Raw genomic sequence first — 23,665 nt, 5'->3', positions numbered from 1 at the left:
TCAATTTGCTAGGGAGTGTAAAGATTGCACTCTGGAGCAATGGAAGAAGGTCATATGATCTGATGAGTCCAGATTTACCCTGTTCCAGAGTGATGAGTGCATCAGGGTAAGAAGAGACGCAGGTGAAGTGATGCACCATCATGCCTAGTGCCTACTGTACAAGCCTGTGGAGGCAGTTCTATGATCTGGGGTTGCTGCAGTTGGTCAGGTCTGGGTTCAGCAACAGTATGTGTTCAAAGAATGAGGTCAGCTGAATATACTGATTATACTGAATGACCAGGTTATTCCATCAATGGATTTTTTCTTCCCTGATGCCACGGGCATATTCCAAGATGATAATGCCAGGATTCATCGGGCTAGAATTGTGAAAGAGTGGTTCAAGGAGCATGAGACATCATTCTCACACATGGATTGGCCACCTCAACCTGACTGAGAATCTTTGGGATGATCTGAAGAAGTGCGCAGTGGTCAGACTCAACCATCATCAATGCAAGATCTTGGTGAAAACTTAATGCAGCACTGGGTGGAAATAAATCTTGAGACACTGCTGAAGCTTATCGAAACAATGCCACAGCGAATGCGTGCCGTAATCAAAGCTAAGAGTGGTCCAATTAAATAGTAGAGTGTGTGACCTTTTTCTTTGGTGGCGATTTTGTTTTTTAGCCAGGCACTACATTTCTCTACATGATTCTCAGGAATCATTAGCCAAACAACTTTCTGTCTGTCAGGTATTGTCCAGTTCATCCCAGCCCAGTTTGGCATATATATATAGATCATATGTATTATAGAACAATAGATGAAAAAGGAGATACGAACACTGGCATTAACTTTTGCCTGGTCTACGACCAGAAACAAAGTAAAAACCCAAAGCTCAGGTTGGTGATCTGGAGTTTGTCCTGCAGAGGCAAAAAAGTTATGGAGGCCGGCGGCAGCAATGCAGGAGCCTGGGAAGCCGACAAAGTGGGTTCATGGAGAACTCACAGATAACCTTGCCAGCCCTGCAAACTTCGTTGATGGGTGCGCCAGCATACAGTGATGGGGCACACCCACAGACTGGTGCAACGGCGCATGCCTTTAATGCCGGTCTGTCCCTCAGAGATAAATCTCACTTCATTGGATTCAAGAAATGTATACATGACATTTAGTAAAATAGAGCATATCTTCTGAATAAGAATTTATGACATTTAAACAAGCACTTTGCATCATACAATTTTGCCTGTGGAAAAATAAATAACACAATTTTTAGCATAATAGTGTAATTAAAACTAACTATAAAGCTGAAGCTTTGGAGGTATTGCATATGTGACATCTTAATTAATACTAAATAATAACGGGTAAGAACGCAAGGACATTGAAACATATATGTTTTGCTTTGTTTTTTTTTGTCTCTGTTTTGTTTGTTTTTTTGGTTTTTTTAAGGAAAATTATTTTCATTACGATTCCAGGGAAGACATGACGGTTGCTCTCTATCTTGGAGCATTATACGCTGGATCAATGTCTGAACATTTGTGGCAGCTCTGGGACCCCATTCATGTCGCTAGAGCCAGTGGCAGCCATCCCGTCTGCAGGCTAGAAATTAGGAATAAGCCTCAGATACTGGCTTCTGTCTGCATTTAAAATCTTACTTAAAAGGGCAGAAGGTTGTACCCCGCCTCTTGCCTCTGATTGATTGAAATCCCAATTATGCAAATGTATGACACAAAACTGAAAAAGAGACATTGTTATGTCCTCTATGGTCAAAGGGCAAAGAGAGAGGAAAGACATACGACAAATTTTGCCGTGGCTTAAACCCGGGACTGCAGCGTGGAGGATTAAAGCCTCTTGCATATGGACCACACGCTTAAACGCCTACACCACCACCGCACACTTAAGACTATTTTTAAACATCTTCACCAGGGCTTTCAATAAAAAAGGTGAAATTAAATAATGATCGATTTATTCCACACATTTGATTTTTAGTCTTCTTCTGTTCTTTATGTGGCAAAAAGTGAACCCATCGAAAATTTACTATATGCCATTTTTTTCATATCTACTGAGGCTTGTACCAAGATGCCCACAACCAAATGAAATCACCCGACTCCCCTCCCCCGCTTAGGTTTATGTCCCAAATTTTCACCAGGCACTATGGATAGGCCATACTGCCACCGTTTGACTGACGGCACAGGACGTCACTGTGCAGGATACAAAATCCCTCTGAAGGAACAGATGCTTGCTTTCTCTTGACATATGTCCCCAAAACTGAGCAGAATGGCTGGAACTAGAGGGAAGGACAGGAAACACTGGAAGGTTTTAAAGAAGGGAGGGAGTGATGGATATAATCTAATGTGGACAAATACTAGAAATGAATGATCCGAAAAAGGTAATTTGAAAAATCATCTTTGTCAAGGCAGTAAGAATGACTGTTCAGAAAAAGCCTCTCTTGTTTTCTCATAAATCGGAGCCAAAGGAGTGAGTCCCAGTCATTGTCAGAGGATGAGTTTAAAAGCGAGTGCTGAAAGGAGCCAGAATGGAAAGTGAGCTTCTTTTCTGCTAAAGATTAACAGATGGTGCTGAACCATAAGGTAGGAGATAGGATGGGATAACAAGGGTGTACCCACACTTGCATCCTCGTTGCATTGCATATGTTCTTTAGCTTTAGCCGCCCAAACAAAATAAATGGACCAGGTTACTAGATGCTGCCGATTGCTGTATTTGGTATGAAAAGCTATCAGAGATTCCTGTGGTCCAGAGCCGGTCCTGCTCAATCTGGCACCCTAGGGAAAATTCTACATGGCGTCCCCCTCCCTTCATCATTTACATATGCTTAAACAAAAATCAAATTGCATTATTTTCATCAGTCTTTAATTTATAAGATAACCCAATTATTTCACTTAACAAATTACAAATAAATTCAAAATAAGTCTGAAAAACAAATAGGTGAATAAATAATGATAATAATAGTAATCTATTATGAAATACAACACTCAACATCAAACATAAAATTTAAATAAGTATACATAAATATGCACACAGTAACACTATGCATAAGCTACTTTTGCACTATACAATAACTTTATAAAAACCTAAATAACTATGTAGAAAAACTGTAGAAGATGACTGTTACAGCTATTTTATAAAAATTATGATTCCTAAAAAAAATTAAAAACCTAATAGATACATGTTTTCTACTATGAGTAATATACAACGTATTTATTGCTGATATGCTTATTTGATTATATACAACTTTATTGTCATTACAGCAAAATGTTGATTAGCAGATGTAAAGAAGTAGAAAATGGCAGTGTAATATGGCATGTGGGAATGCAAAGTTACGGACTATTAATAATAATAATAATAATAATAATGTGTACCTTTAACAATGATATAAAACTTCAAGCTATCGACACGTTTTGTCTGTAACACAACAAACTAAGGTTAAAAATCTGATACATAAATGAGTGAAAAGGGAATTTCATTTTGATTGACTATTAAAAGTCGGACAAACATTCGTTACCCAGATCAGAATCAGAATCAGAATCAGAATCAGCTTTATTGCCAAGTTATTTATTGCCTGCTATAGGTCCTGCGTTTTTCAAGAGTTTTTCAGTATCTGCTTTTAGCGTGTCTGGTTTGAGGGTGAACTTGCTAAGACGGCCAGACCTGAACATATTTGCAGTCGTTTTACACTTAAAGATTATTTTCTGGCAGTGGAATGGCAGAGTTCAGATTCGTTTGAGACCTCCTTAAATCCCCAATCAGGCTTTGGATCCCACTATGGTGTTCACTCTTACGTAAACTTTCAGGAGCACACATTCAGATTCAAATTTCAGTACTAATCCACAGAGTTTGGGTGAATTCTCAAAACCTGAGAAATTACTGTTTATTTTATTTACTTGAGTTTCTTTTGATCCGCGCATGACGTGTTTTTGTTTGAGATCTTTTAGCCTACTTCATGTTGTGAGACAGCTTGTTTTTGGGAATTTGTCAAGTCTACTGGTCTGGCAGTAATCTAGCCTCAGTGTGGCTAGTACAATTCACCTGAGTTTTGTACAAGAAATGTATTCATTACACTTAATCTGTGATTTAGTAGGGGGAACAATTACTTTTTCAGACAGGTTGGTTTGGATAACTTTGTTTCTTTAAAAAAATTACTTCAAATTGAAACTACTTAAGAACTGCATTTTGTAATTACATAGGTTATCATTACCTGGAATAAAAAATTGTTTAATTATCTAAAACATTAAAGTTTGACCAAAAAAGCAAAACAGAAGAAATCTGTAAGGGGAAAATACTTTTTCACGGGACTGTAAATGGACCACAAAATGGAGATCTTCACTTTTATATCAGCTCTTTCTTCACCATGACAGCAGTGGGTCCACTCATGTACAATGCCTCCTCCAGCAGAGGAATGAACCCCAACTCAGGGAGAGCAGTCCAGCTTTTTTCCACTTGAGAACTATGGCCTTAGTCTAACAGAAGATGAGTCTCAACTTGGCCACTCCACATTTAGCTGCATCTTTTCACATAAAAAGAATGATGAAACCCTGAGCTTCCAAAAAGGCCTTTAGAGCCATCCCATGGTTTTCATGGAGAAGGGGCTGTCCTGATGGAGTCAAAATTGCACTGGGAATGAACTCAACTAGATGCAAAGAATGTGAAAAAAAAAAGTTTATGGTGGTTTTGGGCATTTGATCAGAATACTTCCATTTATCTGCATTGAGATTTTCTGGGCAATTCCCACTTGAAAGGGGTCCATAGGGCAGACCCAGAACTTTCCAGTGGGTAATTGGATAATATCCCTCCTGACATTGGAATGCCTTGAGATGGCCCAGAAGAACCTGGAGAGTGTAGCAGGGGAGAAGAAAGGTCTCCCTGAACCAGTTAGCTGAAAGAACTAATCTCAGATAAGCAGAAAGCTATGAATGGATGAATCAGAAGATGAAAAACAAGGACAATCAGGATAAAAATTGGGTGTTGTAAACTTTGGTACCTCATCCTAAATAAAGTGTTTTTAACGGATACTTTGCATGTCTTTTTATGTTTCTAGGAACTCAAAGATTATTTGAAAGCAAAGGAGCAGCACAATTCCAAGTCCCAGTAAACCTGTGCAAGGTAATGGCAAGTACAGCACAGCACAGAGACAAACAAGACAAACAGCCAGGCGCATACAGTAATACCCAAAGGTAATTTAGTGGAACCAATGAACCTAGCATGCATTTTTTCTGATTGTGGAAGGAGAGAACTCATGCATGCACGAGGAGAACATACAAACTCCATGCAGAAAAACACCAAGCTGGGATGTGAACCTTCCTCCTGCAAGGCAACCATCCTAACAACTATCCTCTTGTCAAATCTACATTTACTTTGAAGTACTTAAACACAAAACACTGTACACACTTACCTGCACATACACACACTTTCCTCCAAGGTGAAATCTTTTCATTAAAAAAGACAAACAAGATGAAAAACACACTGAGTATAATATATTCAGTATGTCTTTTATTAACAGGCAAGGGTTTAATTAACAACTATTGATAAGCTTTGGTTGTCTTAAGGACATGTTTGTTTGTTATAGATATATGTGGGTGGATGGTTGTCTGTGTATCTTAAGAACCTGTTCATTATACAGTCATTATGCGGTTATCTTCTTGATTTGTGAACCATGAAGAGGAGAAGTGCACATACACACTTGTAGGGCGTGAGCTGCAAAAGCAGCATGTTGACAGATTAGACGGGAGTTTTTAATTAATTTAATTAAGCCTAATTGTTATTTGTTGAATATGTGGCATTTATAAAGTTTGCAAGGATATCCAAGCAGATGATTGAATCCTAATTAAAGTATCAGGAACTGTTTAAAGCAAGAAACGGACGAGAAGCAGATGATCATTATACATGAATGCCTTCATGGGAAAACACTGCACAAGGACTCGCTTTATGGGAAAATGAAAATACATGCCTTTTCTGTACAAGCATCTCTTAATTATCAGCTTTAAGAAGAAGCCTTATGTCATTGTGTTCAGAATCAGAATCAGAATCAGCTTTATTGCCAAGTTCGTACATAAAAACAAGGAATTTGACTCCGGTACACTTTGCTCTTTTGTTATGTGTTTTTGCATTACAGAATATACAAATTTACAATGTACAATATACACATATATAATAAAAAGGTTCATTTGCAACATCTGTATGCTGTTGTTTTGTACTTTATTGAATGTTCAACAGAGAAACAGCCTGGGGGAAGAAACTGTCTCTGTGGCGGCTGGTTTTAGTGAACAGTGCTCTGTAGCAGCGGCCTGAAGGTAAAGCTCTGAACAGTTTATGTGCAGGGTGTGTGGGGTCTGCAAAGATTTTAGTAGCTCTTTTCCTGACCCTAGACCTGTATAAGTCCTGGATGGAGGGAAGGTCAGCCGTGATTATTCTCTCTGCATTCCTGATTATTCGTTGCAGTCTGGACCTGTCCTGTTTGGTGCATGAGCCAAACCACACTGAGATGGATGAAGACAGGACAGATTGAATGATGGCAGTGTAGAAGATGACCAGCAGCACCTGTGGAAGGTTGAACTTCTTGAGTTGCCTCAGGAAGTACAGTCTCTGCTGTGCCTTCGTTCGAACAGTGTCTATGTTTGAAGACCATCTCAGGTCCTCAGAGATGGTGGTTCCCAATAACCTGAAGTGGTGCACGGCCGATACAGTGTTGTTGAGGATGGTGAGGGGGGTGTATGGGGGTGGTGTTCTCCGAAAGTCCACCACCATTTCCACAGTCTTGAGTGGGTTCAGTTCAAGGTAGTTCTGACCGCACCAGTGTACCAGCCAACCCACCTGCTGTCTCTATGCAGACTCATCACCGTCCTGGATCAGTCCACTGACAGTGGTGTCATCTGCAAACTTAAGGAGTTTCACGGACGAGTCCGATGAGGAGCAGTCATTTGTGTACAGGGAGAAGAGGATTGGGGATAGAACACACCCCTGGGGGGCACCAGTACTTATTGATCTTGATCGGGAGAAGATGCTCCCAGTCTCACCTGCTGATGTCGGTCCGTCAGGAAGCTGTTGATCCACTGACAGGTGGAGGCTGGGACGTTGAGCTGGGTGAGCTTCTGGTGGAGGATGTCTGGTATGATGGTGCTGAAGGCCGAGCTGAAGTCTACAAACAGGATCCTGGCATACGTCCCTGGGTGGTTGAGGTGTTGCAGGATGAAGTGTAGACCTAAGTTAACAGCATCATCTGCCGACCTGTTTGCTCGGTAAGCAAACTGCAGAGGGTCCAGCAGGGGGCCTGTGATGTCTTTCAGGTGCTTCAACACCAGCCGCTCAAAGGATTTCATGACCACAGACGTCAGGGCTACAGGCCTGTAGTCATTTAATCCTACGATGGTGGGTTTCTTGGGAACCGGGATGATGGTGGATCGTTTGAGGCAGGAGGGGACATCACATTTCTCCAGTGACTTGTTGAAGATCCTTGTGAAGATCGGAGCGAGTTGATTTGCACAGGCTTTCAGGCATGATGGGGAGACGTTATCAGGTCCTCCAGCTTTCTTTGTTTTCATGCGCTGAAAGAGCCTGTTTACATCTTCCTCTGAGATCTTTAGTGCAGGCAGAGGATCTGAAGGTAGGGGGTTGGTAGCTTTGTGGGAAGAACTTGTTCCTGAATGGGATGTGGAGGGGATGATTCGAGGTGTGAATGGCTTCTTGTCATGTCTGCAGTAGAAGCCATTCAGAGGTTGGCCAGGAGACGACTCTGTTCAGGATGGGTGGAGGGGCTCCTGTAGGCAGTCAGGTTTGTCAGACCTGTCCATACAGCCGAAGTGTCACCAGTAGAAAGGCTGTTCTTAAGCTTCTCACTGTAGCTTCTCTTGGCTGCTTTGATCTCCTTTGTTAATTTGTTCCTGGCCTGCCTGTACCACGCCCAATCTCCACAGCTGTGAGCTTCTTCCTTTTCCCTGCGCAGATTCCTGAGGTGTGGAGTAAACCATGGCTTGTTATTCCCAAAGGTGTAGAAGGTCTTGGTCTGCACACACATGTCCTCACAGAAACTGATGTATGATGTCACCACATCAGTTAGTTGGTTTAGGTCAGTGGATGAAGTTTCAAAAACAGTCCAGTCTGTGCATTCAAAGCAGGCCTGTAGCATCTGCTTTGATTCCTCAGTCCACTTCTTAACAGTGTGAACCTTGGGTTTGGAAGCTCTTAGTTTCTGTCTGTAGGTTAGGATGAGGTGGATTAGATAATGATCCGAAAAACCCAGAGCAGCGTGGGTTTTAGAACTCCCATGCTAATTTCACTTTTAATCTGACTAATTTAGGACTATATCACTCAACTTTAACATGAATAAAAGGTCAAATTAACACGGAAATTATATGAGCCCTATGTTTTTATGGCCTGTTGCAGAGTTACAGTGCTGGTAAAAAAAAGTCATATACAGTACTCTTACCATGGGTACTAATGTCAAGCTTTTAAAGACACATTTCGACTGTTCTTTTTTAGGGGGGAAAGGATTTTACAACGTACAATGCACAAGTTTGACATTGTTATATATTTTATCTAATCCACGCTAAAATGAGATAATAAGATTAATATGCAAGAACCATTAGTTTTTCCTCTCTGAAACTAATTTTACTTTAAATACTTTTCAACCAGCCTTTTTCTTTAAAACCAAAATGACTACTGAAAATGTTTGTATTATAGTTGCGTAATAAAACCTTGCTTTTATTCTCAGTAATATATTCAAGCTGACAACATGTGAGAGCACTTCATTAGGGGGCGCCAGCTGCTAGTACAAAAAGTAAACATTTTGGTCCCTGGTGTATTACTAGAGGAATCTCTCATTGAATATATTTGTAAGTACACTTTAAAAACTGACAGACACCTTAGGTGAAATGCATTTAATTTATCTCTTGAACTTCAGTTGGTATAATGAGTTTTTTACACAGACCATAACTTCATGTGCTTTCCATTGTTTCACTTATAGTTGTCTGACATTGCAGACCAAGCAGTTGACATTAGTCATAGTTTTACTGCAACTTTTGTACTTTTGTTTCCACCTTACATTATATAAAACTTAGTGTACTGTAAAGAGTTAAAAACTGTAATTATGTAACAATTCCAATTATGATGAATAAACAGGACTAGTTTTGAATTCAGAATTTTAAATTTGCAGAACATGTTCTCTGAAGCTCTTATTTTGGCTGGCAAAAGTATTGTAAGAATGGTAGTTAAACTATCATCTCCATGCACAAACACACACACACGCATGCATGTACAACAACCCCTAAACACATACACCCACATGTAATGTCTTGCTATCCTTACAGGGACCTTGCATTGACCACCATTCATTGCTATAACCTAACCCTAACCCTAAATCTAACCAGTACCAGTACATGCCTAACCCTAACCTAAACTCAATTCAAAACTTAGTGCTAAACCCTAACCCTAAAACAGCACTTCGCCCTATGGGATCCACGCATTGGGCCCCAAAAGGAGCAGTGAGTCCTCACAATGTAGAATATGCTGGAAAAATTGGTCTTATATCATAATAAATGCTAGAGCACACACATACACACACAAAAGAGCTACTGCCAAAAGAAAACACCCAGGTCTGCCTTGAGGATAAAATAACTGTCTCCACACACACACACACACACACACGCACACACACACACACGCACACACACACACACACACACACACACACACCTGAGTATACTCAGGTGCCAGCAAAAGGCCACAGCACTGTCTGTTCCTGCCACACACACAGACTCATTCTCACAGCAAACTGCCGTGCTGTTTCATTATTATTCATTATTATATATGTTTTCTGATGTGCTGCATACATATAGATTTTTTTTAAAGGAAAGAAACGTAAACACAGATCATTTTGTCTCATCTGCAGGTTAAACTTGATGATGAATAAAATAACTTACAACAGATGAGATTTGTAAGCTGGACGTTATAACTTAGCTCTGCATTAGTTTTCTTTGTTTTTTTCTTGTATTACTTAAGCACCCTGTAATACATGGTAGAATTCAGCTGGCCAGGTCCTGGCATAGCAAAACATACCCAAACCAAGACACTTCCAACTCCACATTTCACAGCTGAATTGAGGTTATTTTCATACAATGCTGTATTTTGTTTATGCACAATATATTATTTGTTCTGGCATCTAAATAATTGAACATTGTTCCAGAATCCTGGACTATGCCTACATTCTCTCTGGAAAACTTCAGTTTGGACTTGATGTTTTACAGGTCCTTCTCAAAATATTAGCATATTGTGATAAAGTTCATTATTTTCCGTAATGTTCGTTCGTTCGTTCGTCGTCTTCCGCTTATCCAGGACCGGGTCGCGGGGGCAGCAGACTCAGCAGAGACGCCCAGACGTCCCTCTCTCCAGACACCTCCTCCAGCTCCTCCAGGGGGAGCCCAAGGCGTTCCCAGGCCAGCCGAGAGACATAGTCCCTCCAGCGTGTCCTGGGCCGTCCCCTGGTCCTCCTCCCGGTGGGACGTGCCTGAAACACCTCCCGAGGAAGGTGTCCAGGAGGCATCCGGTATAGATGCCCGAGCCACCTCAACTGGTTCCTCTCAATGTGGAGGAGCAGCGGCTCTACTCCGAGCTCCTCCCGGATGGCCGAGCTCCTCACCCTATCTCTAAGGGAGTGCCCGGCCACCCTACGGAGGAAGCTCATTTCAGCCGCTTGTATCCGTGATCTCGTTCTTTCGGTCATGACCCAAAGTTCATGGCCATAGGTGAGGGTAGGAACGTAGACCGACCAGTAAATTGAGAGCTTTGCTTTTCGGCTCAGCTCTCTCTTCACCACAATGGACCGGCACAGCGCCCCCATTACTGTGGCAGCTGCACCGATCCGTCTGTCGATCTCCCGCTCCATTCTTCCCTCACTCGTGAACAAGACCCCGAGATACTTAAACTCCTCCACTTGAGGCAGGAACTCCCCTCCAACCTGAAGAGGACAAGCCACCATTTTCCGGTCGAGTACCATGGCCTCGGACTTGGAGGAGCTGATCCTCATCCCAGCCGCTTCACACTCGGCTGCGAACCGCCACAGCGCATGCTGTAGGTCTTGGCTAGAGGGGGCCAGCAGGACCACGTCATCCGCAAAAAGAAGAGACGAAATCCACTGGTCCCCAAACCAGACCCCCTCCGGCCCTTGGCTGCGTCTAGAAATCCTGTCCATAAAAGTTATGAACAGGACCGGCGACAAAGGGCAGCCATGCCGGAGTCCAACATGCACTGGGAACAGGTCCGACTTAGTGCCGGCAATGCGGACCAAACTCCTGCTCCGCTCATACAGGGACCGGATGGCCCCTAATAAAGGGCCCCCGATTCCATACTCCTGGAGCACCCCCCACAGGGCATCACGAGGGACACAGTCGAATGCCTTCTCCAGGTCCACAAAACACATGTGAACCGGTTGGGCAAACTCCCATGAACCCTCGAGCACCCTGTAGAGGGTATAGAGCTGGTCCAGTGTTCCACGGCTGGGATGAAAACCACACTGTTCCTCCTGAAGCCGAGGTTCGACTATCGGTCGGACTCTCCTCTCCAATACCCTGGCGTAGGCCTTACCAGGGAGGCTGAGGAATGTGATCCCCCTGTAGTTGGAACACACCCTCCGGTCCCCCTTCTTATAAAGGGGGACCACCACCCCAGTCTGCCAGTCCAGAGGCACTGTCCCCGACCGCCACGCAATGTTGAAGAGGCGTGTCAACCATGACAGCCCAACAACATCCAGACACTTGAGGTACTCAGGGCGGATCTCATCCAGCCCCGAAGCCTTGCCACCGCGGAGCTTTTTAATCACCTCGGTGACTTCAGCCTGGGTGATGAAAGAGTCCAACCCCGAGTCCCCAGCCTCTGTTTCCACCACGGAATGCGTGATGGCAGGATTGAGGAGATCCTCGAAGTACTCCTTCCACCGCCCGATAATGTCCTCAGTCGAGGTCAGCAGTCTCCCGCCCCCACTATAAACAGTGTTGGCAAAACACTGCTTCCCCTCCTGAGGCGCCGGACGGTTTGCCAGAATCGCTTCGAGGCCAACCGGTGGTCCTTCTCCATGGCCTCACCGAACTCTTCCCAGGCCCGAGTTTTTGCCTCTGCCACAGTCCGGGCCGCAGCACGCTTGGCCTCACGGTACCCGTCAGCCGCCTCAGGAGTCCCACAAGCCAACCACACCCGATAGGACTCCTTCTTCAGCTTAACTACATCCCTTACTGCCGGTGTCCACCACCGGGTTCTGGGATTGCCGCTACGACAGGCACCGCAGACCTTACGGCTGCAGCTAATGGGCAGCAGCATCGACAATAGATGCAGAGAACATGGTCCACTCGGACTCTATGTCTCCAACATCCCCCGGGATCTGGTCGAAGCTCTCCCGGAGGTGGGAGTTGAATACATCCCTGGCCGAGGGCTCCGCCAGGCGTTCCCAGCTGACCCTCACTATGCGCTTGGGCCTGCCGAGTCTGTCCGGCTTTCTCCTCCTCCAGCGGATCCAACTCACCACCAGGTGATGATCAGTGGACAGCTCAGCCCCTCTCTTCACCCGAGTATCCAAAACATGCGGCCGAAGGTCTGATGATACGACAACAAAGTCAATCATCAAGTGCACTGATGGACACCCTTATGTTTGAACATGGTGTTCGTTATGGACAATCCGTGACTAGCACAGAAGTCCAATAACAAAACACCACTCGGATTCAGATCGGGGAGGCCATTCCTCCCGATCACGCCTCTCCAGGTGTCACTGTCGTTCCCCACGTGGGCGTTGAAGTCCCCCAGCAGAATAATGGAGTCCCCGGGAGGGGCACTATCCAGCACCCCCGACAGGGACGCCAAGAAGGCAGGGTACTCTGCACTACCACTCGGCCCGTAGGCTGAAATGATAGTCAGAGACCTCTCCCCAACCCGAAGGCGCAGGGATACAACCCTCTCATCCACTGGGGTAAACCCCAACACGAGACGGCTGAGCTGGGGGGCAACAAACAAACCCACACCAGCCCGCCGCCTCTCCCCGTGGGCCACTCCAGAGTAGAAGAGAGTCCAACCCCTCTCAAGGAGATGGGTTCCAGAGCCCACGCTGTGCGTGGAGGCGAGCCCGACTATTTCTAGTCGATATCTCTCGACCTCCCGCACAAGCTCAGGCTCCTTCCCCCCCAGCGAGGTGACATTCCACGTCCCTAGAGCCAGCCTAAGCATCCGGGGATCGGGCCGTTGAGGTCTCCATAATGTAATGATGAAAATTTAACATTCATATATTTTAGATTCATTGCACACTAACTGAAATATTTCAGGTCTTTTATTGTCTTAATACGGATGATTTTGGCATACAGCTCATGAAAACCCAAAATTCCTATCTCACAAAATTAGCATATCATTAAAAGGATCTCTAAACGAGCTATGAACCTAATCATCTGAATCAACGAGTTAACTCTAAACACCGGCAAAAGATTCCTGAGGCCTTTAAAACTCACAGCCTGGTTCATCCCTCAAAACCCCAATCATGGGTAAGACTGCCAACCTGACTGCTGTCCAGAAGGCCACTATTGACACCCTCAAGCAAGAAGGTAAGACACAGAAAGACATTTCTGAACGAATAGGCTGTTCCCAGAGTGCTGTATTAAGGCACCTCAGTGGGAAGTCTGTGGGAAGGAAAAAGTGTGGCAGAAAACGCTGCACAACGAGAAGAGGTGACCGGACCCTGAGGAAGATTGTGGAGAAGGGCCGATTCCAGACCTTGGGGGACCTGCGGAAGCAGTGGACTGAGTCTGGAGTAGAAACATCCAGAGCCACCGTGCACAGGCGTGTGCAGGAAATGGGCTACAGGTGCCGCATTCCCCAGGTCAAGCCACTTTTGAACCAGAAACAGCGGCAGAAGCGTCTGACCTGGGCTACAGAGAAGCAGCACTAGACTGTTGCTCAGTGGTCCAAAGTACTTTTTTTCGGATGAAAGCAAATTCTGCATGTCATTCGGAAATCAAGGTGCCAGAGTCTGGAGGAAGACTGGGGAGAAGGAAATGCCAAAATGCCAGAAGTCCAGTGTCAAGTACCCACAGTCAGTGATGGTCTGGGGTGCCGTGTCAGCTGCTGGTGTTGGTCCACTGTGTTTTATCAAGGGCAGGGTCAATGCAGCTAGCTATCAGGAGATTTTGGAGCACTTCATGCTTCCATCTGCTGAAAAGCTTTATGGAGATGAAGATTTCATTTTTCAGCACGACCTGGCACCTGCTCACAGTGCCAAAACCACTGGTAAATGGTTTACTGACCATGGTATCACTGTGCTCAATTGGCCAGCCAACTCTCCTGACCTGAACCCCATAGAGAATCTGTGGGATATTGTGAAGAGAACGTTGAGAGACTCAAGACCCAACACTCTGGATGAGCTAAAGGCCGCTATCGAAGCATCCTGGGCCTCCATAAGACCTCAGCAGTGCCACAGGCTGATTGCCTCCATGCCACGCCGTATTGAAGCAGTCATTTCTGCCAAAGGATTCCCGACCAAGTATTGAGTGGATAACTGTACATGATTATTTAAAGGTTGACGTTTTTTGTATTAAAAACACTTTTCTTTCATTGGTCGGATGAAATATGCTAATTTTGTGAGATAGGAATTTTGAGCTGTATGCCAAAATCATCCGTATTAAGACAATAAAAGACCTGAAATATTTCAGTTAGTGTGCAATGAATCTAAAATATATGAATGTAAAATTTTCATCATGACATTATGGAAAATAATGAACTTTATCACAATATGCTAATATTTTGAGAAGGACCTGTACTTAGAGAGCCAAGGTTTCCTTTATCCACACCTCCCATTAAAGTTAAACTTTATGATTGTACAGGAATGCACTTTCATATCAACTGTAGCAACATGCTGCTGTAGGTCCCGTGATGACATTTTGGTGCTTTTGAAGGCTTGTTTTAACATTTTGCAGTCTGCTTTAAGGTAAACTTGCTTGGAAGGCCAGATCCTGACATGTTGACAGTTTCTTTAACTTTCCCCCTCTTGTAGACTATTTTCCATACAGTGGCTGATTGAATTTTTTGCATACCTCTTTAAATCCCTTACCAGACTCAAGGATAGAGTCTGGAGACTACAAATGACAAAAAGGAATTGTCACTGGTTGCAAAATATCATTTCTATATCTCTCTCTGCATTAAGATTGCCTTCAATGATGACAAGCCTTGTTTCTGCAATTATGGAAATTAACTGCAGTTTCTAATTGTATTGCACCTATCTGAACCATTAATACAAGAGCCAGTACAGATCATGGGGCAAGAAGAACATCGGCACCATAGTTTCTCATGAATGAAGATAATTATCTTTGACAGCTTCAAACACCTGACGCTCAGTCCAACCAAACACAGTTGTGACCACTTTTATTGCTGCTGTTCATGTTGGACAGATGTGTGCAGTAACAGCACAGTGCAGGTGTTACTAAACAAACATTATAGATAATGTGTGAGCTGATGGTCTGTGTGCATATCCAAGTTAATCATCAGAATAAGGCTTCAAGCTCATATTTTGCAGGTTGCCACGCAACCCAGTAGATCCACCTGTCCTTTTCCCCACACCCACATGCACACATTTATCACATTTAGTGCCTTGTAAGGAGCCCTGGTGACCCAGAAGGAATCTCAGAAGATGAAGATGGCAGAAGAGAACAAGGAGGAGACAAGGATGAAGACACACCTGTTATTAGCTTTTCTCCAGAAGGCGGATCAGATGGAAGCTGAGACAGTCAAACTCGAGAAGGAATGGCTGGACGTAAAAAGGGGGAAGACGGGAGATCCTTGGAGAGAAAGAAAGAGATTGTCGAGCATTAATAATGAATGGCGGGTCCTTAGAGACTGTGTTCAGACATTAATAATGAATAACACTCAGCTGGAGGGGCCAAACCAACATCTCGGCACAACTTGAGAGGAGAAACAACAGAAAACTGTATGTGATGCTTTAGGGTGAATTAAATAACGTTTTCGCTGGTACAGAACCTTGTAAAAGTATTCATATCATGAAACAACCCCAAACCTCAATGTATTTTATAGGGAGTTTATGTGATAGACCAACAAAATAAATGTGAAATGGAAGGAGACCTTTTTGTCTGATACATTAAATTAAAGTCCAGTGCACCAAACTGCCTTAAAAGTCCTAAAAATAGTAAAAAGATTTCACCTGTGTGTAAAATCATCTCAGCATAAATACATAAACATCCTGTGTGGTGAAATGCTCTTCTTCAATGATAACAGAGAATCTGTTGAAAGATTTTTGAAGATGGATGCTGCGAAATATAGGGCAAACCTGGAAGAAAATTTGTTAGTGGCAACTAATTTGAGACTTGGGACTAGAGCAGAGGTTTGCCTTTCAGCAGGACATCTACGCTTTACATACAGCCAAAGCTACAGTGGAATGGAATTTAGATCAAAGCATATTCATGAATTAGAGTAGTCTAGTCAAAGTCTAGATCTGATCTCATTAGAGAATCTGTGAAAGTACTTAAATATTGATGTTCACAGACGTTTGTCAACAAAGCAGACTGAGCTTATGCTATTTTGCAAAGAATAATGGAAAAAAAAATGCCCAAACCTGACACATACAGAATCAGAACATCCTTTTTTGTCGTGGTCACAAGTACAGCATTAAGAAAAACAAAACTGGTCTGGTCTGTAAATGAGCAATAAATACTTTATGTAAAATAGAAGCAGGTTGTTAAAAAGATAAAATCCTGGATGAGAAGTGTCCTTTATGATATTCTGGGCTTTTTGGAGACAGTTCCTGCTGTCTCCAAAAATCTCAGCTCATCTTTTAAGTGTGGGGAGAGGTCAGCCAATGATCCCTTGGGCTGCCTTTATGACCCTCTTGAGAGCTTTCCTCTGAGCCACTGTACAGCTGGTGTACCGCACACAGAGACAATAAGTCATTACGCTCTCAACAGAGCATCGATAAAAGGACACCAGCAGTGATGTTATTTTTCCTATAAACCCTCAGGAAGTGCAAGCTCTGCTGGGGCTTTTCAGCAGCTCAGAGCTGTTCACGCTCCAGGTCAGGTTTTCCACGGTGTGGACTCTCAGGAAGCGGAGGTCAGCCACCCTCACCACAAAGCTGATGGTCAGTGGTGAAATGTCCAATCTCTTTCCCCTAAGTTGCAAGCAGTTGTTCTCTGTCAGCTGCTCCAATCTCGTCCCAATAGGCAGACTCATCCTCCCCAGAGATTAGCCCCACCCCTGTGGTGTCATCTGCAAACTTGACAATGGTTGTGGTGAGCAGCGGAATAATTGTAGGTGTAGAGTGTGTAGAGCAGGGGATTCAACACACAACCCTATGAAGAACCGTTGCTGAGGCTGTGGGCCGACGATGTATGTTGACCCTGTCTGGACCTCTGGCTGCGACCCAACAGGAAGCTGTAGATCCACATACAGGTGGAGTGTGGTAGTTCAATGTCCCTCAGTTTATCCAGCAGTCTGATGGTGGTTGAATGCTGACCTACAGGACCTTCTCAAAATATTAGCATATTGTGATAAAGTTCATTATTTTCCATAATGTCATGATGAAAATTTAACATTCATATATTTTAGATTCAATGCACACTAACTGAAATATTTCAGGTCTTTTATTGTCTTAATATGGATGATTTTGGCATACAGCTCATGAAAACCCAAAATTCCTATCTCACAAAATTAGCATATTTCATCCGACCAATGAAAGAAAAGTGTTTTTAATACAAAAAACGTCAACCTTCAAATAATCATGTACAGTTATGCCCTCAATACTTGGTCGGGAATCCTTTGGCTGAAATGACTGCTTCAATACGGCGTGGCATGGAGGCAATCAGCCTGTGGCACTGCTCAGGTCTTATGGAGGCCCAGGATGCTTCGATAGCGGCCTTTAGCTCATCCAGAGTGTTGGGTCTTGAGTCTCTCAACGTTCTCTTCACAATATCCCACAGATTCTCTATGGGGTTCAGGTCAGGAGAGTTGGCAGGCCAATTGAGCACAGTGATACCATGGTCAGTAAACCATTTACCAGTGGTTTTGGCACTGTGAGCAGGTGCCAGGTCGTGCTGAAAAATGAAATCTTCATCTCCATAAAGCTTTTCAGCAGATGGAAGCATGAAGTGCTCCAAAATCTCCTGATAGCTAGCTGCATTGACCCTGCCCTTGATAAAACACAGTGGACCAACACCAGCAGCTGACACGGCACCCCAGACCATCACTGACTGTGGGTACTTGACACTGGACTTCTGGCATTTTGGCATTTCCTTCTCCCCAGTCTTCCTCCAGACTCTGGCACCTTGATTTCCGAATGACATGCAGAATTTGCTTTCATCCGAAAAAAAGTACTTTGGACCACTGAGCAACAGTCTAGTGCTGCTTCTCTGTAGCCCAGGTCAGACGCTTCTGCCGCTGTTTCTGGTTCAAAAGTGGCTTGACCTGGGGAATGCGGCACCTGTAGCCCATTTCCTGCACACGCCTGTGCACGGTGGCTCTGGATGTTTCTACTCCAGACTCAGTCCACTGCTTCCGCAGGTCCCCCAAGGTCTGGAATCGGCCCTTCTCCACAATCTTCCTCAGGGTCCATGAATGGGGTTTTGAGTGATGAACCAGGCTGTGAGTTTTAAAGGCCTCAGGAATCTTTTGCAGGTGTTTAGAGTTAACTCGTTGATTCAGATGATTAGGTTCAGAGCTCGTTTAGAGACCCTTTTAATGATATGCTAATTTTGTGAGATAGGAATTTTGGGTTTTCATGAGCTGTATGCCAAAATCATCTGTATTAAGACAATAAAAGACCTGAAATATTTCAGTTAGTGTGCAATGAATCTAAAATATATGAATGTTAAATTTTCATCATTACATTATGGAAAATAATGAACTTTACACAATATGCTAATATTTTGAGAAGGACCTGTATAGTCTACAAAAAACAGCACCACTTTGCTTCCCAGCTGTTCTAGATGGGACAGTGCAGGATGAAGGGCTGTGACTACTGCATTCTCAGTGGATACATTAGCCCTGCAGACAAACTGGTGGGTGTCAAAATGTTTGGGGAAGAGTGATGTGATGTGAGCCATTCCCAGATGTTCAAAGCATTTCATGACCACTGGTGTCATCAAAACTGGAAATATGGGGTTTCTTGGGCCGGGAGACAATGATGGAGGATTTCAGACAGGGTGAGACAGTGGACTGGGACAGGGAAAGGTTAAAAATCCTGGTGAGAACTCCTGCCAGCTGTCAGCGCATTCACTTGGTGTCTGTCTTGGGATCTCCTTCCGCTTCTGCTGGCCCTTCCTGGTCATCCAGGGCTTCTTTGGGGTAGATCAAGCTGTGTTGTTCCATAGTAACAATGTCTATGCAGGTCTTGATGTAACATAGAACAGAGGTTCCCAAACTTTTCACGGCCCCCCAAACAACATTAGCTTCTTAACCCTAACTCCGATTTGCAAACCCACAGAAAGATCAACTTTTTTAAATGTCTTTTATGAACTATTCAATAATCAATACATTTCTTTAATGTCAGAATATTATCAAAATATGTTAACACAATTATAATCCCACTGAATAACTGTAAACAAACTGTTGAGAATAAGATCAGTGTTTTTGTTTTATGATCATCCCCAACCTTTCTGGCCAGGGTTGCAGTTAGAAATGTTCCCCAAAACATGTTTATGCTCAGAGTGATTCAGACAAATTAACACAGAGTCTGGGTGGACTGCCAGCTTCTGATTTTACAGAGAGACGGACTGAAACACACATTAACTTCTGAATTAACTCATTTTCTCTCTTGCTCTGTAACATCTTCCCGTCGTTATTTTACACACCCACTCCGTCATTCTGTATCTACACCCGCTCACACACAGGCAAATGAGCAGCTTGCTTAAACCAAATGGGTGGTTTAAATGTTGATTTTCTGCCATTTGCCAACAAAGACTTCAGCTTGTTGCCCCTTCATCATCCCTCTTTATCAGCCTCTTCTTCTTCCCCTCTTTCCAGCCAGTATGGGTGTGTAGTAGCCGAGACACACAAAAATCTACAAACGAGTATTGAACATCAACAACACAAATGGGCACATGCATGAAGCACACACACACTGTTCTGGGTGTATAATTAGAGTGAGTGAAGCAGCACTGAGGAATAATTACACAGGCTGGTTCCTGTTGTTGTTTCCAACAAATAAACCAGTAAACAAACATGATGGAGGGGTGAGTGAGAGGTCAAGGGATCTTATATCTGTGTGCATTCATTTTTACAAACGTTTGCTTATGTGATCACCTGCAGCATGACTATTGTAAGGGTTCCGAAAGGTTTTTCATGTAAGAAATTCTAGATTTTTAGAGTCAACTTTGCAGGGTTCCAACTCTTTTAAAATCAGTTTCAGTTACTTAAAACTAAAGTTAATCAAAAATCTGTGGCTGATATTTCTACAGTGGGAAGGTTTTTAACCTGGAAAAAAAAAACAGAAATAGGAAGGAAGGAAGGACAGAGGGAAAGGAAATAAAGTCTTTAAATACAAATAATTTTCCTAACTCATCTGCAGACCTGGAAAGTACTGTAGTAGTACTGGAATCAAATTCTATACTTTTCCAGACTGTGTATGAACCATCTGCAGGTTCTCTTCAAAGGTGCTTGGTTCATGTGTTTTCAAGCATGCCCAAAAGCATTGGAGGAAACACCTAAGTTGACCTCACTAATTTTAGAACCAATTAATTTAATTATTGAAATATACCTTTCCAGGATTTTTAAAAGTAAATAGGGAATGGTAAAGATAGCCCTTGAAGCCACACTTCTCTAAAACCACCTTTTCCTTACAGTACTGTAAAAAAGTACTTTGTGCCTTTCAGGGGCATTTTAAGGGTCTCAAAACATTGGGGTCTTTAGTCCAAATCCAAAATATTTAGATTTCAATAAGACAATGTATAGGTAATTCGAAGTTAAAATAATATAGAACACTGTCACGGTTCTGTCATGGTTTACTTGGAATTGGACCCCAGAATGCAGACGAGCAGGCAGCGTGATGGTAAGTGAAAAAAAAAGGTTTGATAACAAAAACTCACACTCAGCAGGACGCAGGAACAAAACAAACAGGCAGGCAAGACAGGCATGGCATGATCAAAAAGACAACACTTGGTTAGAGAACTAGACATGAGAGCTAGACATGAACATGAGAGTGAAAGATGTTTCCGTGAAGACTAACAGAACAGGTGTGAATATATGGCGTGAAAACCAGGTGGAGTAAGGAGACAGATTAACTTGAAGCAGTCTTCTGCGCCGTGTGGAGGGGGCTGAGGCTGACTTAGGGTCAGGCTGTGGCTGTGGTGTGTCTGGCCTGGAGTCAGGCTGTGGACCTGACATGGGCTGCTCTGCAGCAGTAGCAGCGCCCTGGAGACTTGACGTGGGCGATGGAGGATGGCAGTAAAACAGCCTTACAGCCGCTTCATACTCCATCTCGATCTGCCTTATCCTCTCCATCAGCTCAGGAGAGGAATACAGGAAACCAGTCATCCTGAGGATCTTTATTTGGCTTGCAGTGAACCTCAAGCGCTGTTCCAGCTCGGCAGGTGTTGCCCCAGAACACCGGGCTGGAGCGAGCGCAGACGCATGGGCGGAGTTGCAGCGAGCCTGGGAGACAGTGCTATGGCAGACGAAGATGCGGGCTCACTTGCTGCAGCCCTCACGTCAGCTGGCAGGTAAACCACCTCCTTGCCACGCGACTGGCTGGGAATCCCTGAATGACGGAGATTCTTGTGGCGGGAGGAAGATGACGGCTTTGTTGTAGGTACGGAAGCAGGTGGGGAACGTCGGAGCTGAGGCGGAGGGACAGAACAGCCCTCCCGAACTCTCTGGCGCTGGGCCGCTTCACGCTCCATCTGTTCCAGCAGCAGAGGAGACGGCAGAACCTCCAAATCAGTCGGCAGAAGTCTCATCGCCTCCTTGATCTGCTGCTTAACCCAGCGATCCCTGGCGCTCTCCTGCCTACTGTCCGCGAGGTCCATGTTTGGCGGAAACATTCTGTCACGGTTTACTTGGAATTGGACCCCAGAATGCAGACGAGCAGGCAGAGTGATGCTAAGTGAAAAAAAAGGTTTGATAACAAAAACTCACACTCAGCAGGAGGCAGGAACAAAACAAACGGGCAGGCAAGACAGGCATGGCATGATCAAAAAGACAACACTTGGTTAGAGAACTAGACATGAGAGCTAGACATGAGCATGAGAGTGAAAGATGTTTCCGCGAAGACTAACAGAACAGTTGTGAATATATGGCGTGAAAACCAGGTGGAGTAAGGAGACAGATTAACTTGAAGCAGGTGAACTGAATAAACTTAATTAACAGAACAAAACGTGACTGGAGCAAAACAGAGACTCTTGAACACAAACTAAAAAAACATGAAGCAAAAGCCTAACCAGATCCGAAAACCAAACTTGACAAAACATGAACAAGACGACAAAACAAAAGCATGACCAGGAAAATAAACAGAAACATGATTCAAAACTTGAACAGTGAAAAACAAAGAAAAACCCAGAAACCAAAAACCAAACAACCCTACATCATGACAGAACACATTGTACCAGTTCTCTGTCTCGGCTGGTTTTAGATTGAATGTAAATTATTGTGAATCAAACAAAAAAGGTTTGAAATAAATTTACTTTTTATTTAAGTTAGAAGCTGAATGAAACTGAAACAGAGTTTAGGCCTGATGAAAAACCATTTTGCTGAAGCAAATAATGACACATTTTGATCAGGACCTTCAAATCACTTCTCTGTGATAGAGTAGGCCCCATTGGTAACTATCAGAAATGATCATGTCCAGGAAAAACTTGGGCCCCTATTAGGAAATAGTTGTAAAATCTCTGTGACAGAAAGAACAAAGCCAAAAGGATAAGAGACAGTAATAAACAATCAAAAAAAGGCATAAACTGTCAGGTACAACCGGACACAGAGTTAATATCAGCAACTAAGTCATATAAACTGGCATTATTAAACATTAGATCTCTGTCAGGAAAATCATTTTTAATCAATGACTTAATTACTGACCACGATCTTGATGTTATGTTTTTAACAGAAACATGGTTACATGAATTTAATTAAGCTCTCATTCTGATAGAGTCGACTCCTCCAAACTACAATTTTCTTTGTGAGAGCAGACACCAAAGAAAAGGTGGAGGGGGGGCCACTTTGTTTAAAGATTTATTAGAGTGTAAAAAAGTATTTCTGTGCAAATTTGACTCTTTTGAATATTTGGCTCTCCGGGTAAAGAGCCCGGTCCGAACCATGTTCTTTAATATTTACAGGCCTCCTAAGTCCAAAACAAACTTTTTCAGTGATTTTGATGAGCTTTTATCTGTGATATGTGTTGATTATGACTGTTTAATTACTGTGGGAGACTTCAACACTCACATGGACAATCCTGAAGACAGAAGTGCAATAGATCTATGTGACACTCTTAGAAATTTTGGTTTGACTCAACATGTTAAACAGCAAACGCACAAACAGGGACATATTTCAGACTTGATCATCACTAAGGGTCTAAACATTTTCAAGGTGTCTGTAACTGATGTTGCTCTATCTGACCACTTTTCTGTTATTTTTGAAAGCATCATCTGCAATGACTCAGTTTGCCAAAGAGACATGATAAGAAAACACATCTTTAAGGACGGTACTGCTGAAACCTTTAACCAGATTT

At 43.4% G+C, this 23,665-nt stretch overlaps 1 long non-coding RNA gene across 2 annotated transcripts in view; it reads right to left on the bottom strand.

Moving 5' to 3' along the window:
• Nucleotides 1–23,665, bottom strand: part of LOC124861827 — an 89,080-nt gene that overhangs the window by 44,596 nt on the left and 20,819 nt on the right. The window contains exons 2-3 of one of the 2 annotated variants that reach the window (XR_007036763.1): nt 15,683–15,782; nt 5,380–5,414 (exon numbers count right to left, since the gene is read on the bottom strand). This is a non-coding gene — a long non-coding RNA (uncharacterized LOC124861827). Of the gene's footprint in view, nt 1–5,379; nt 5,415–15,682; nt 15,783–23,665 lie in introns of those variants that run through there. The other variant, XR_007036762.1, reaches the window with a different exon arrangement.

This window comes from Girardinichthys multiradiatus, chromosome 24 (genome assembly GCF_021462225.1).
Source record: "Girardinichthys multiradiatus isolate DD_20200921_A chromosome 24, DD_fGirMul_XY1, whole genome shotgun sequence".
In the NCBI taxonomy this organism is placed as follows: Eukaryota; Metazoa; Chordata; class Actinopteri; order Cyprinodontiformes; family Goodeidae; genus Girardinichthys; species Girardinichthys multiradiatus.
The sequence above is the reverse complement of the archived record's forward strand: the minus strand, read 5'-3'. Positions and strand labels throughout refer to the sequence as shown.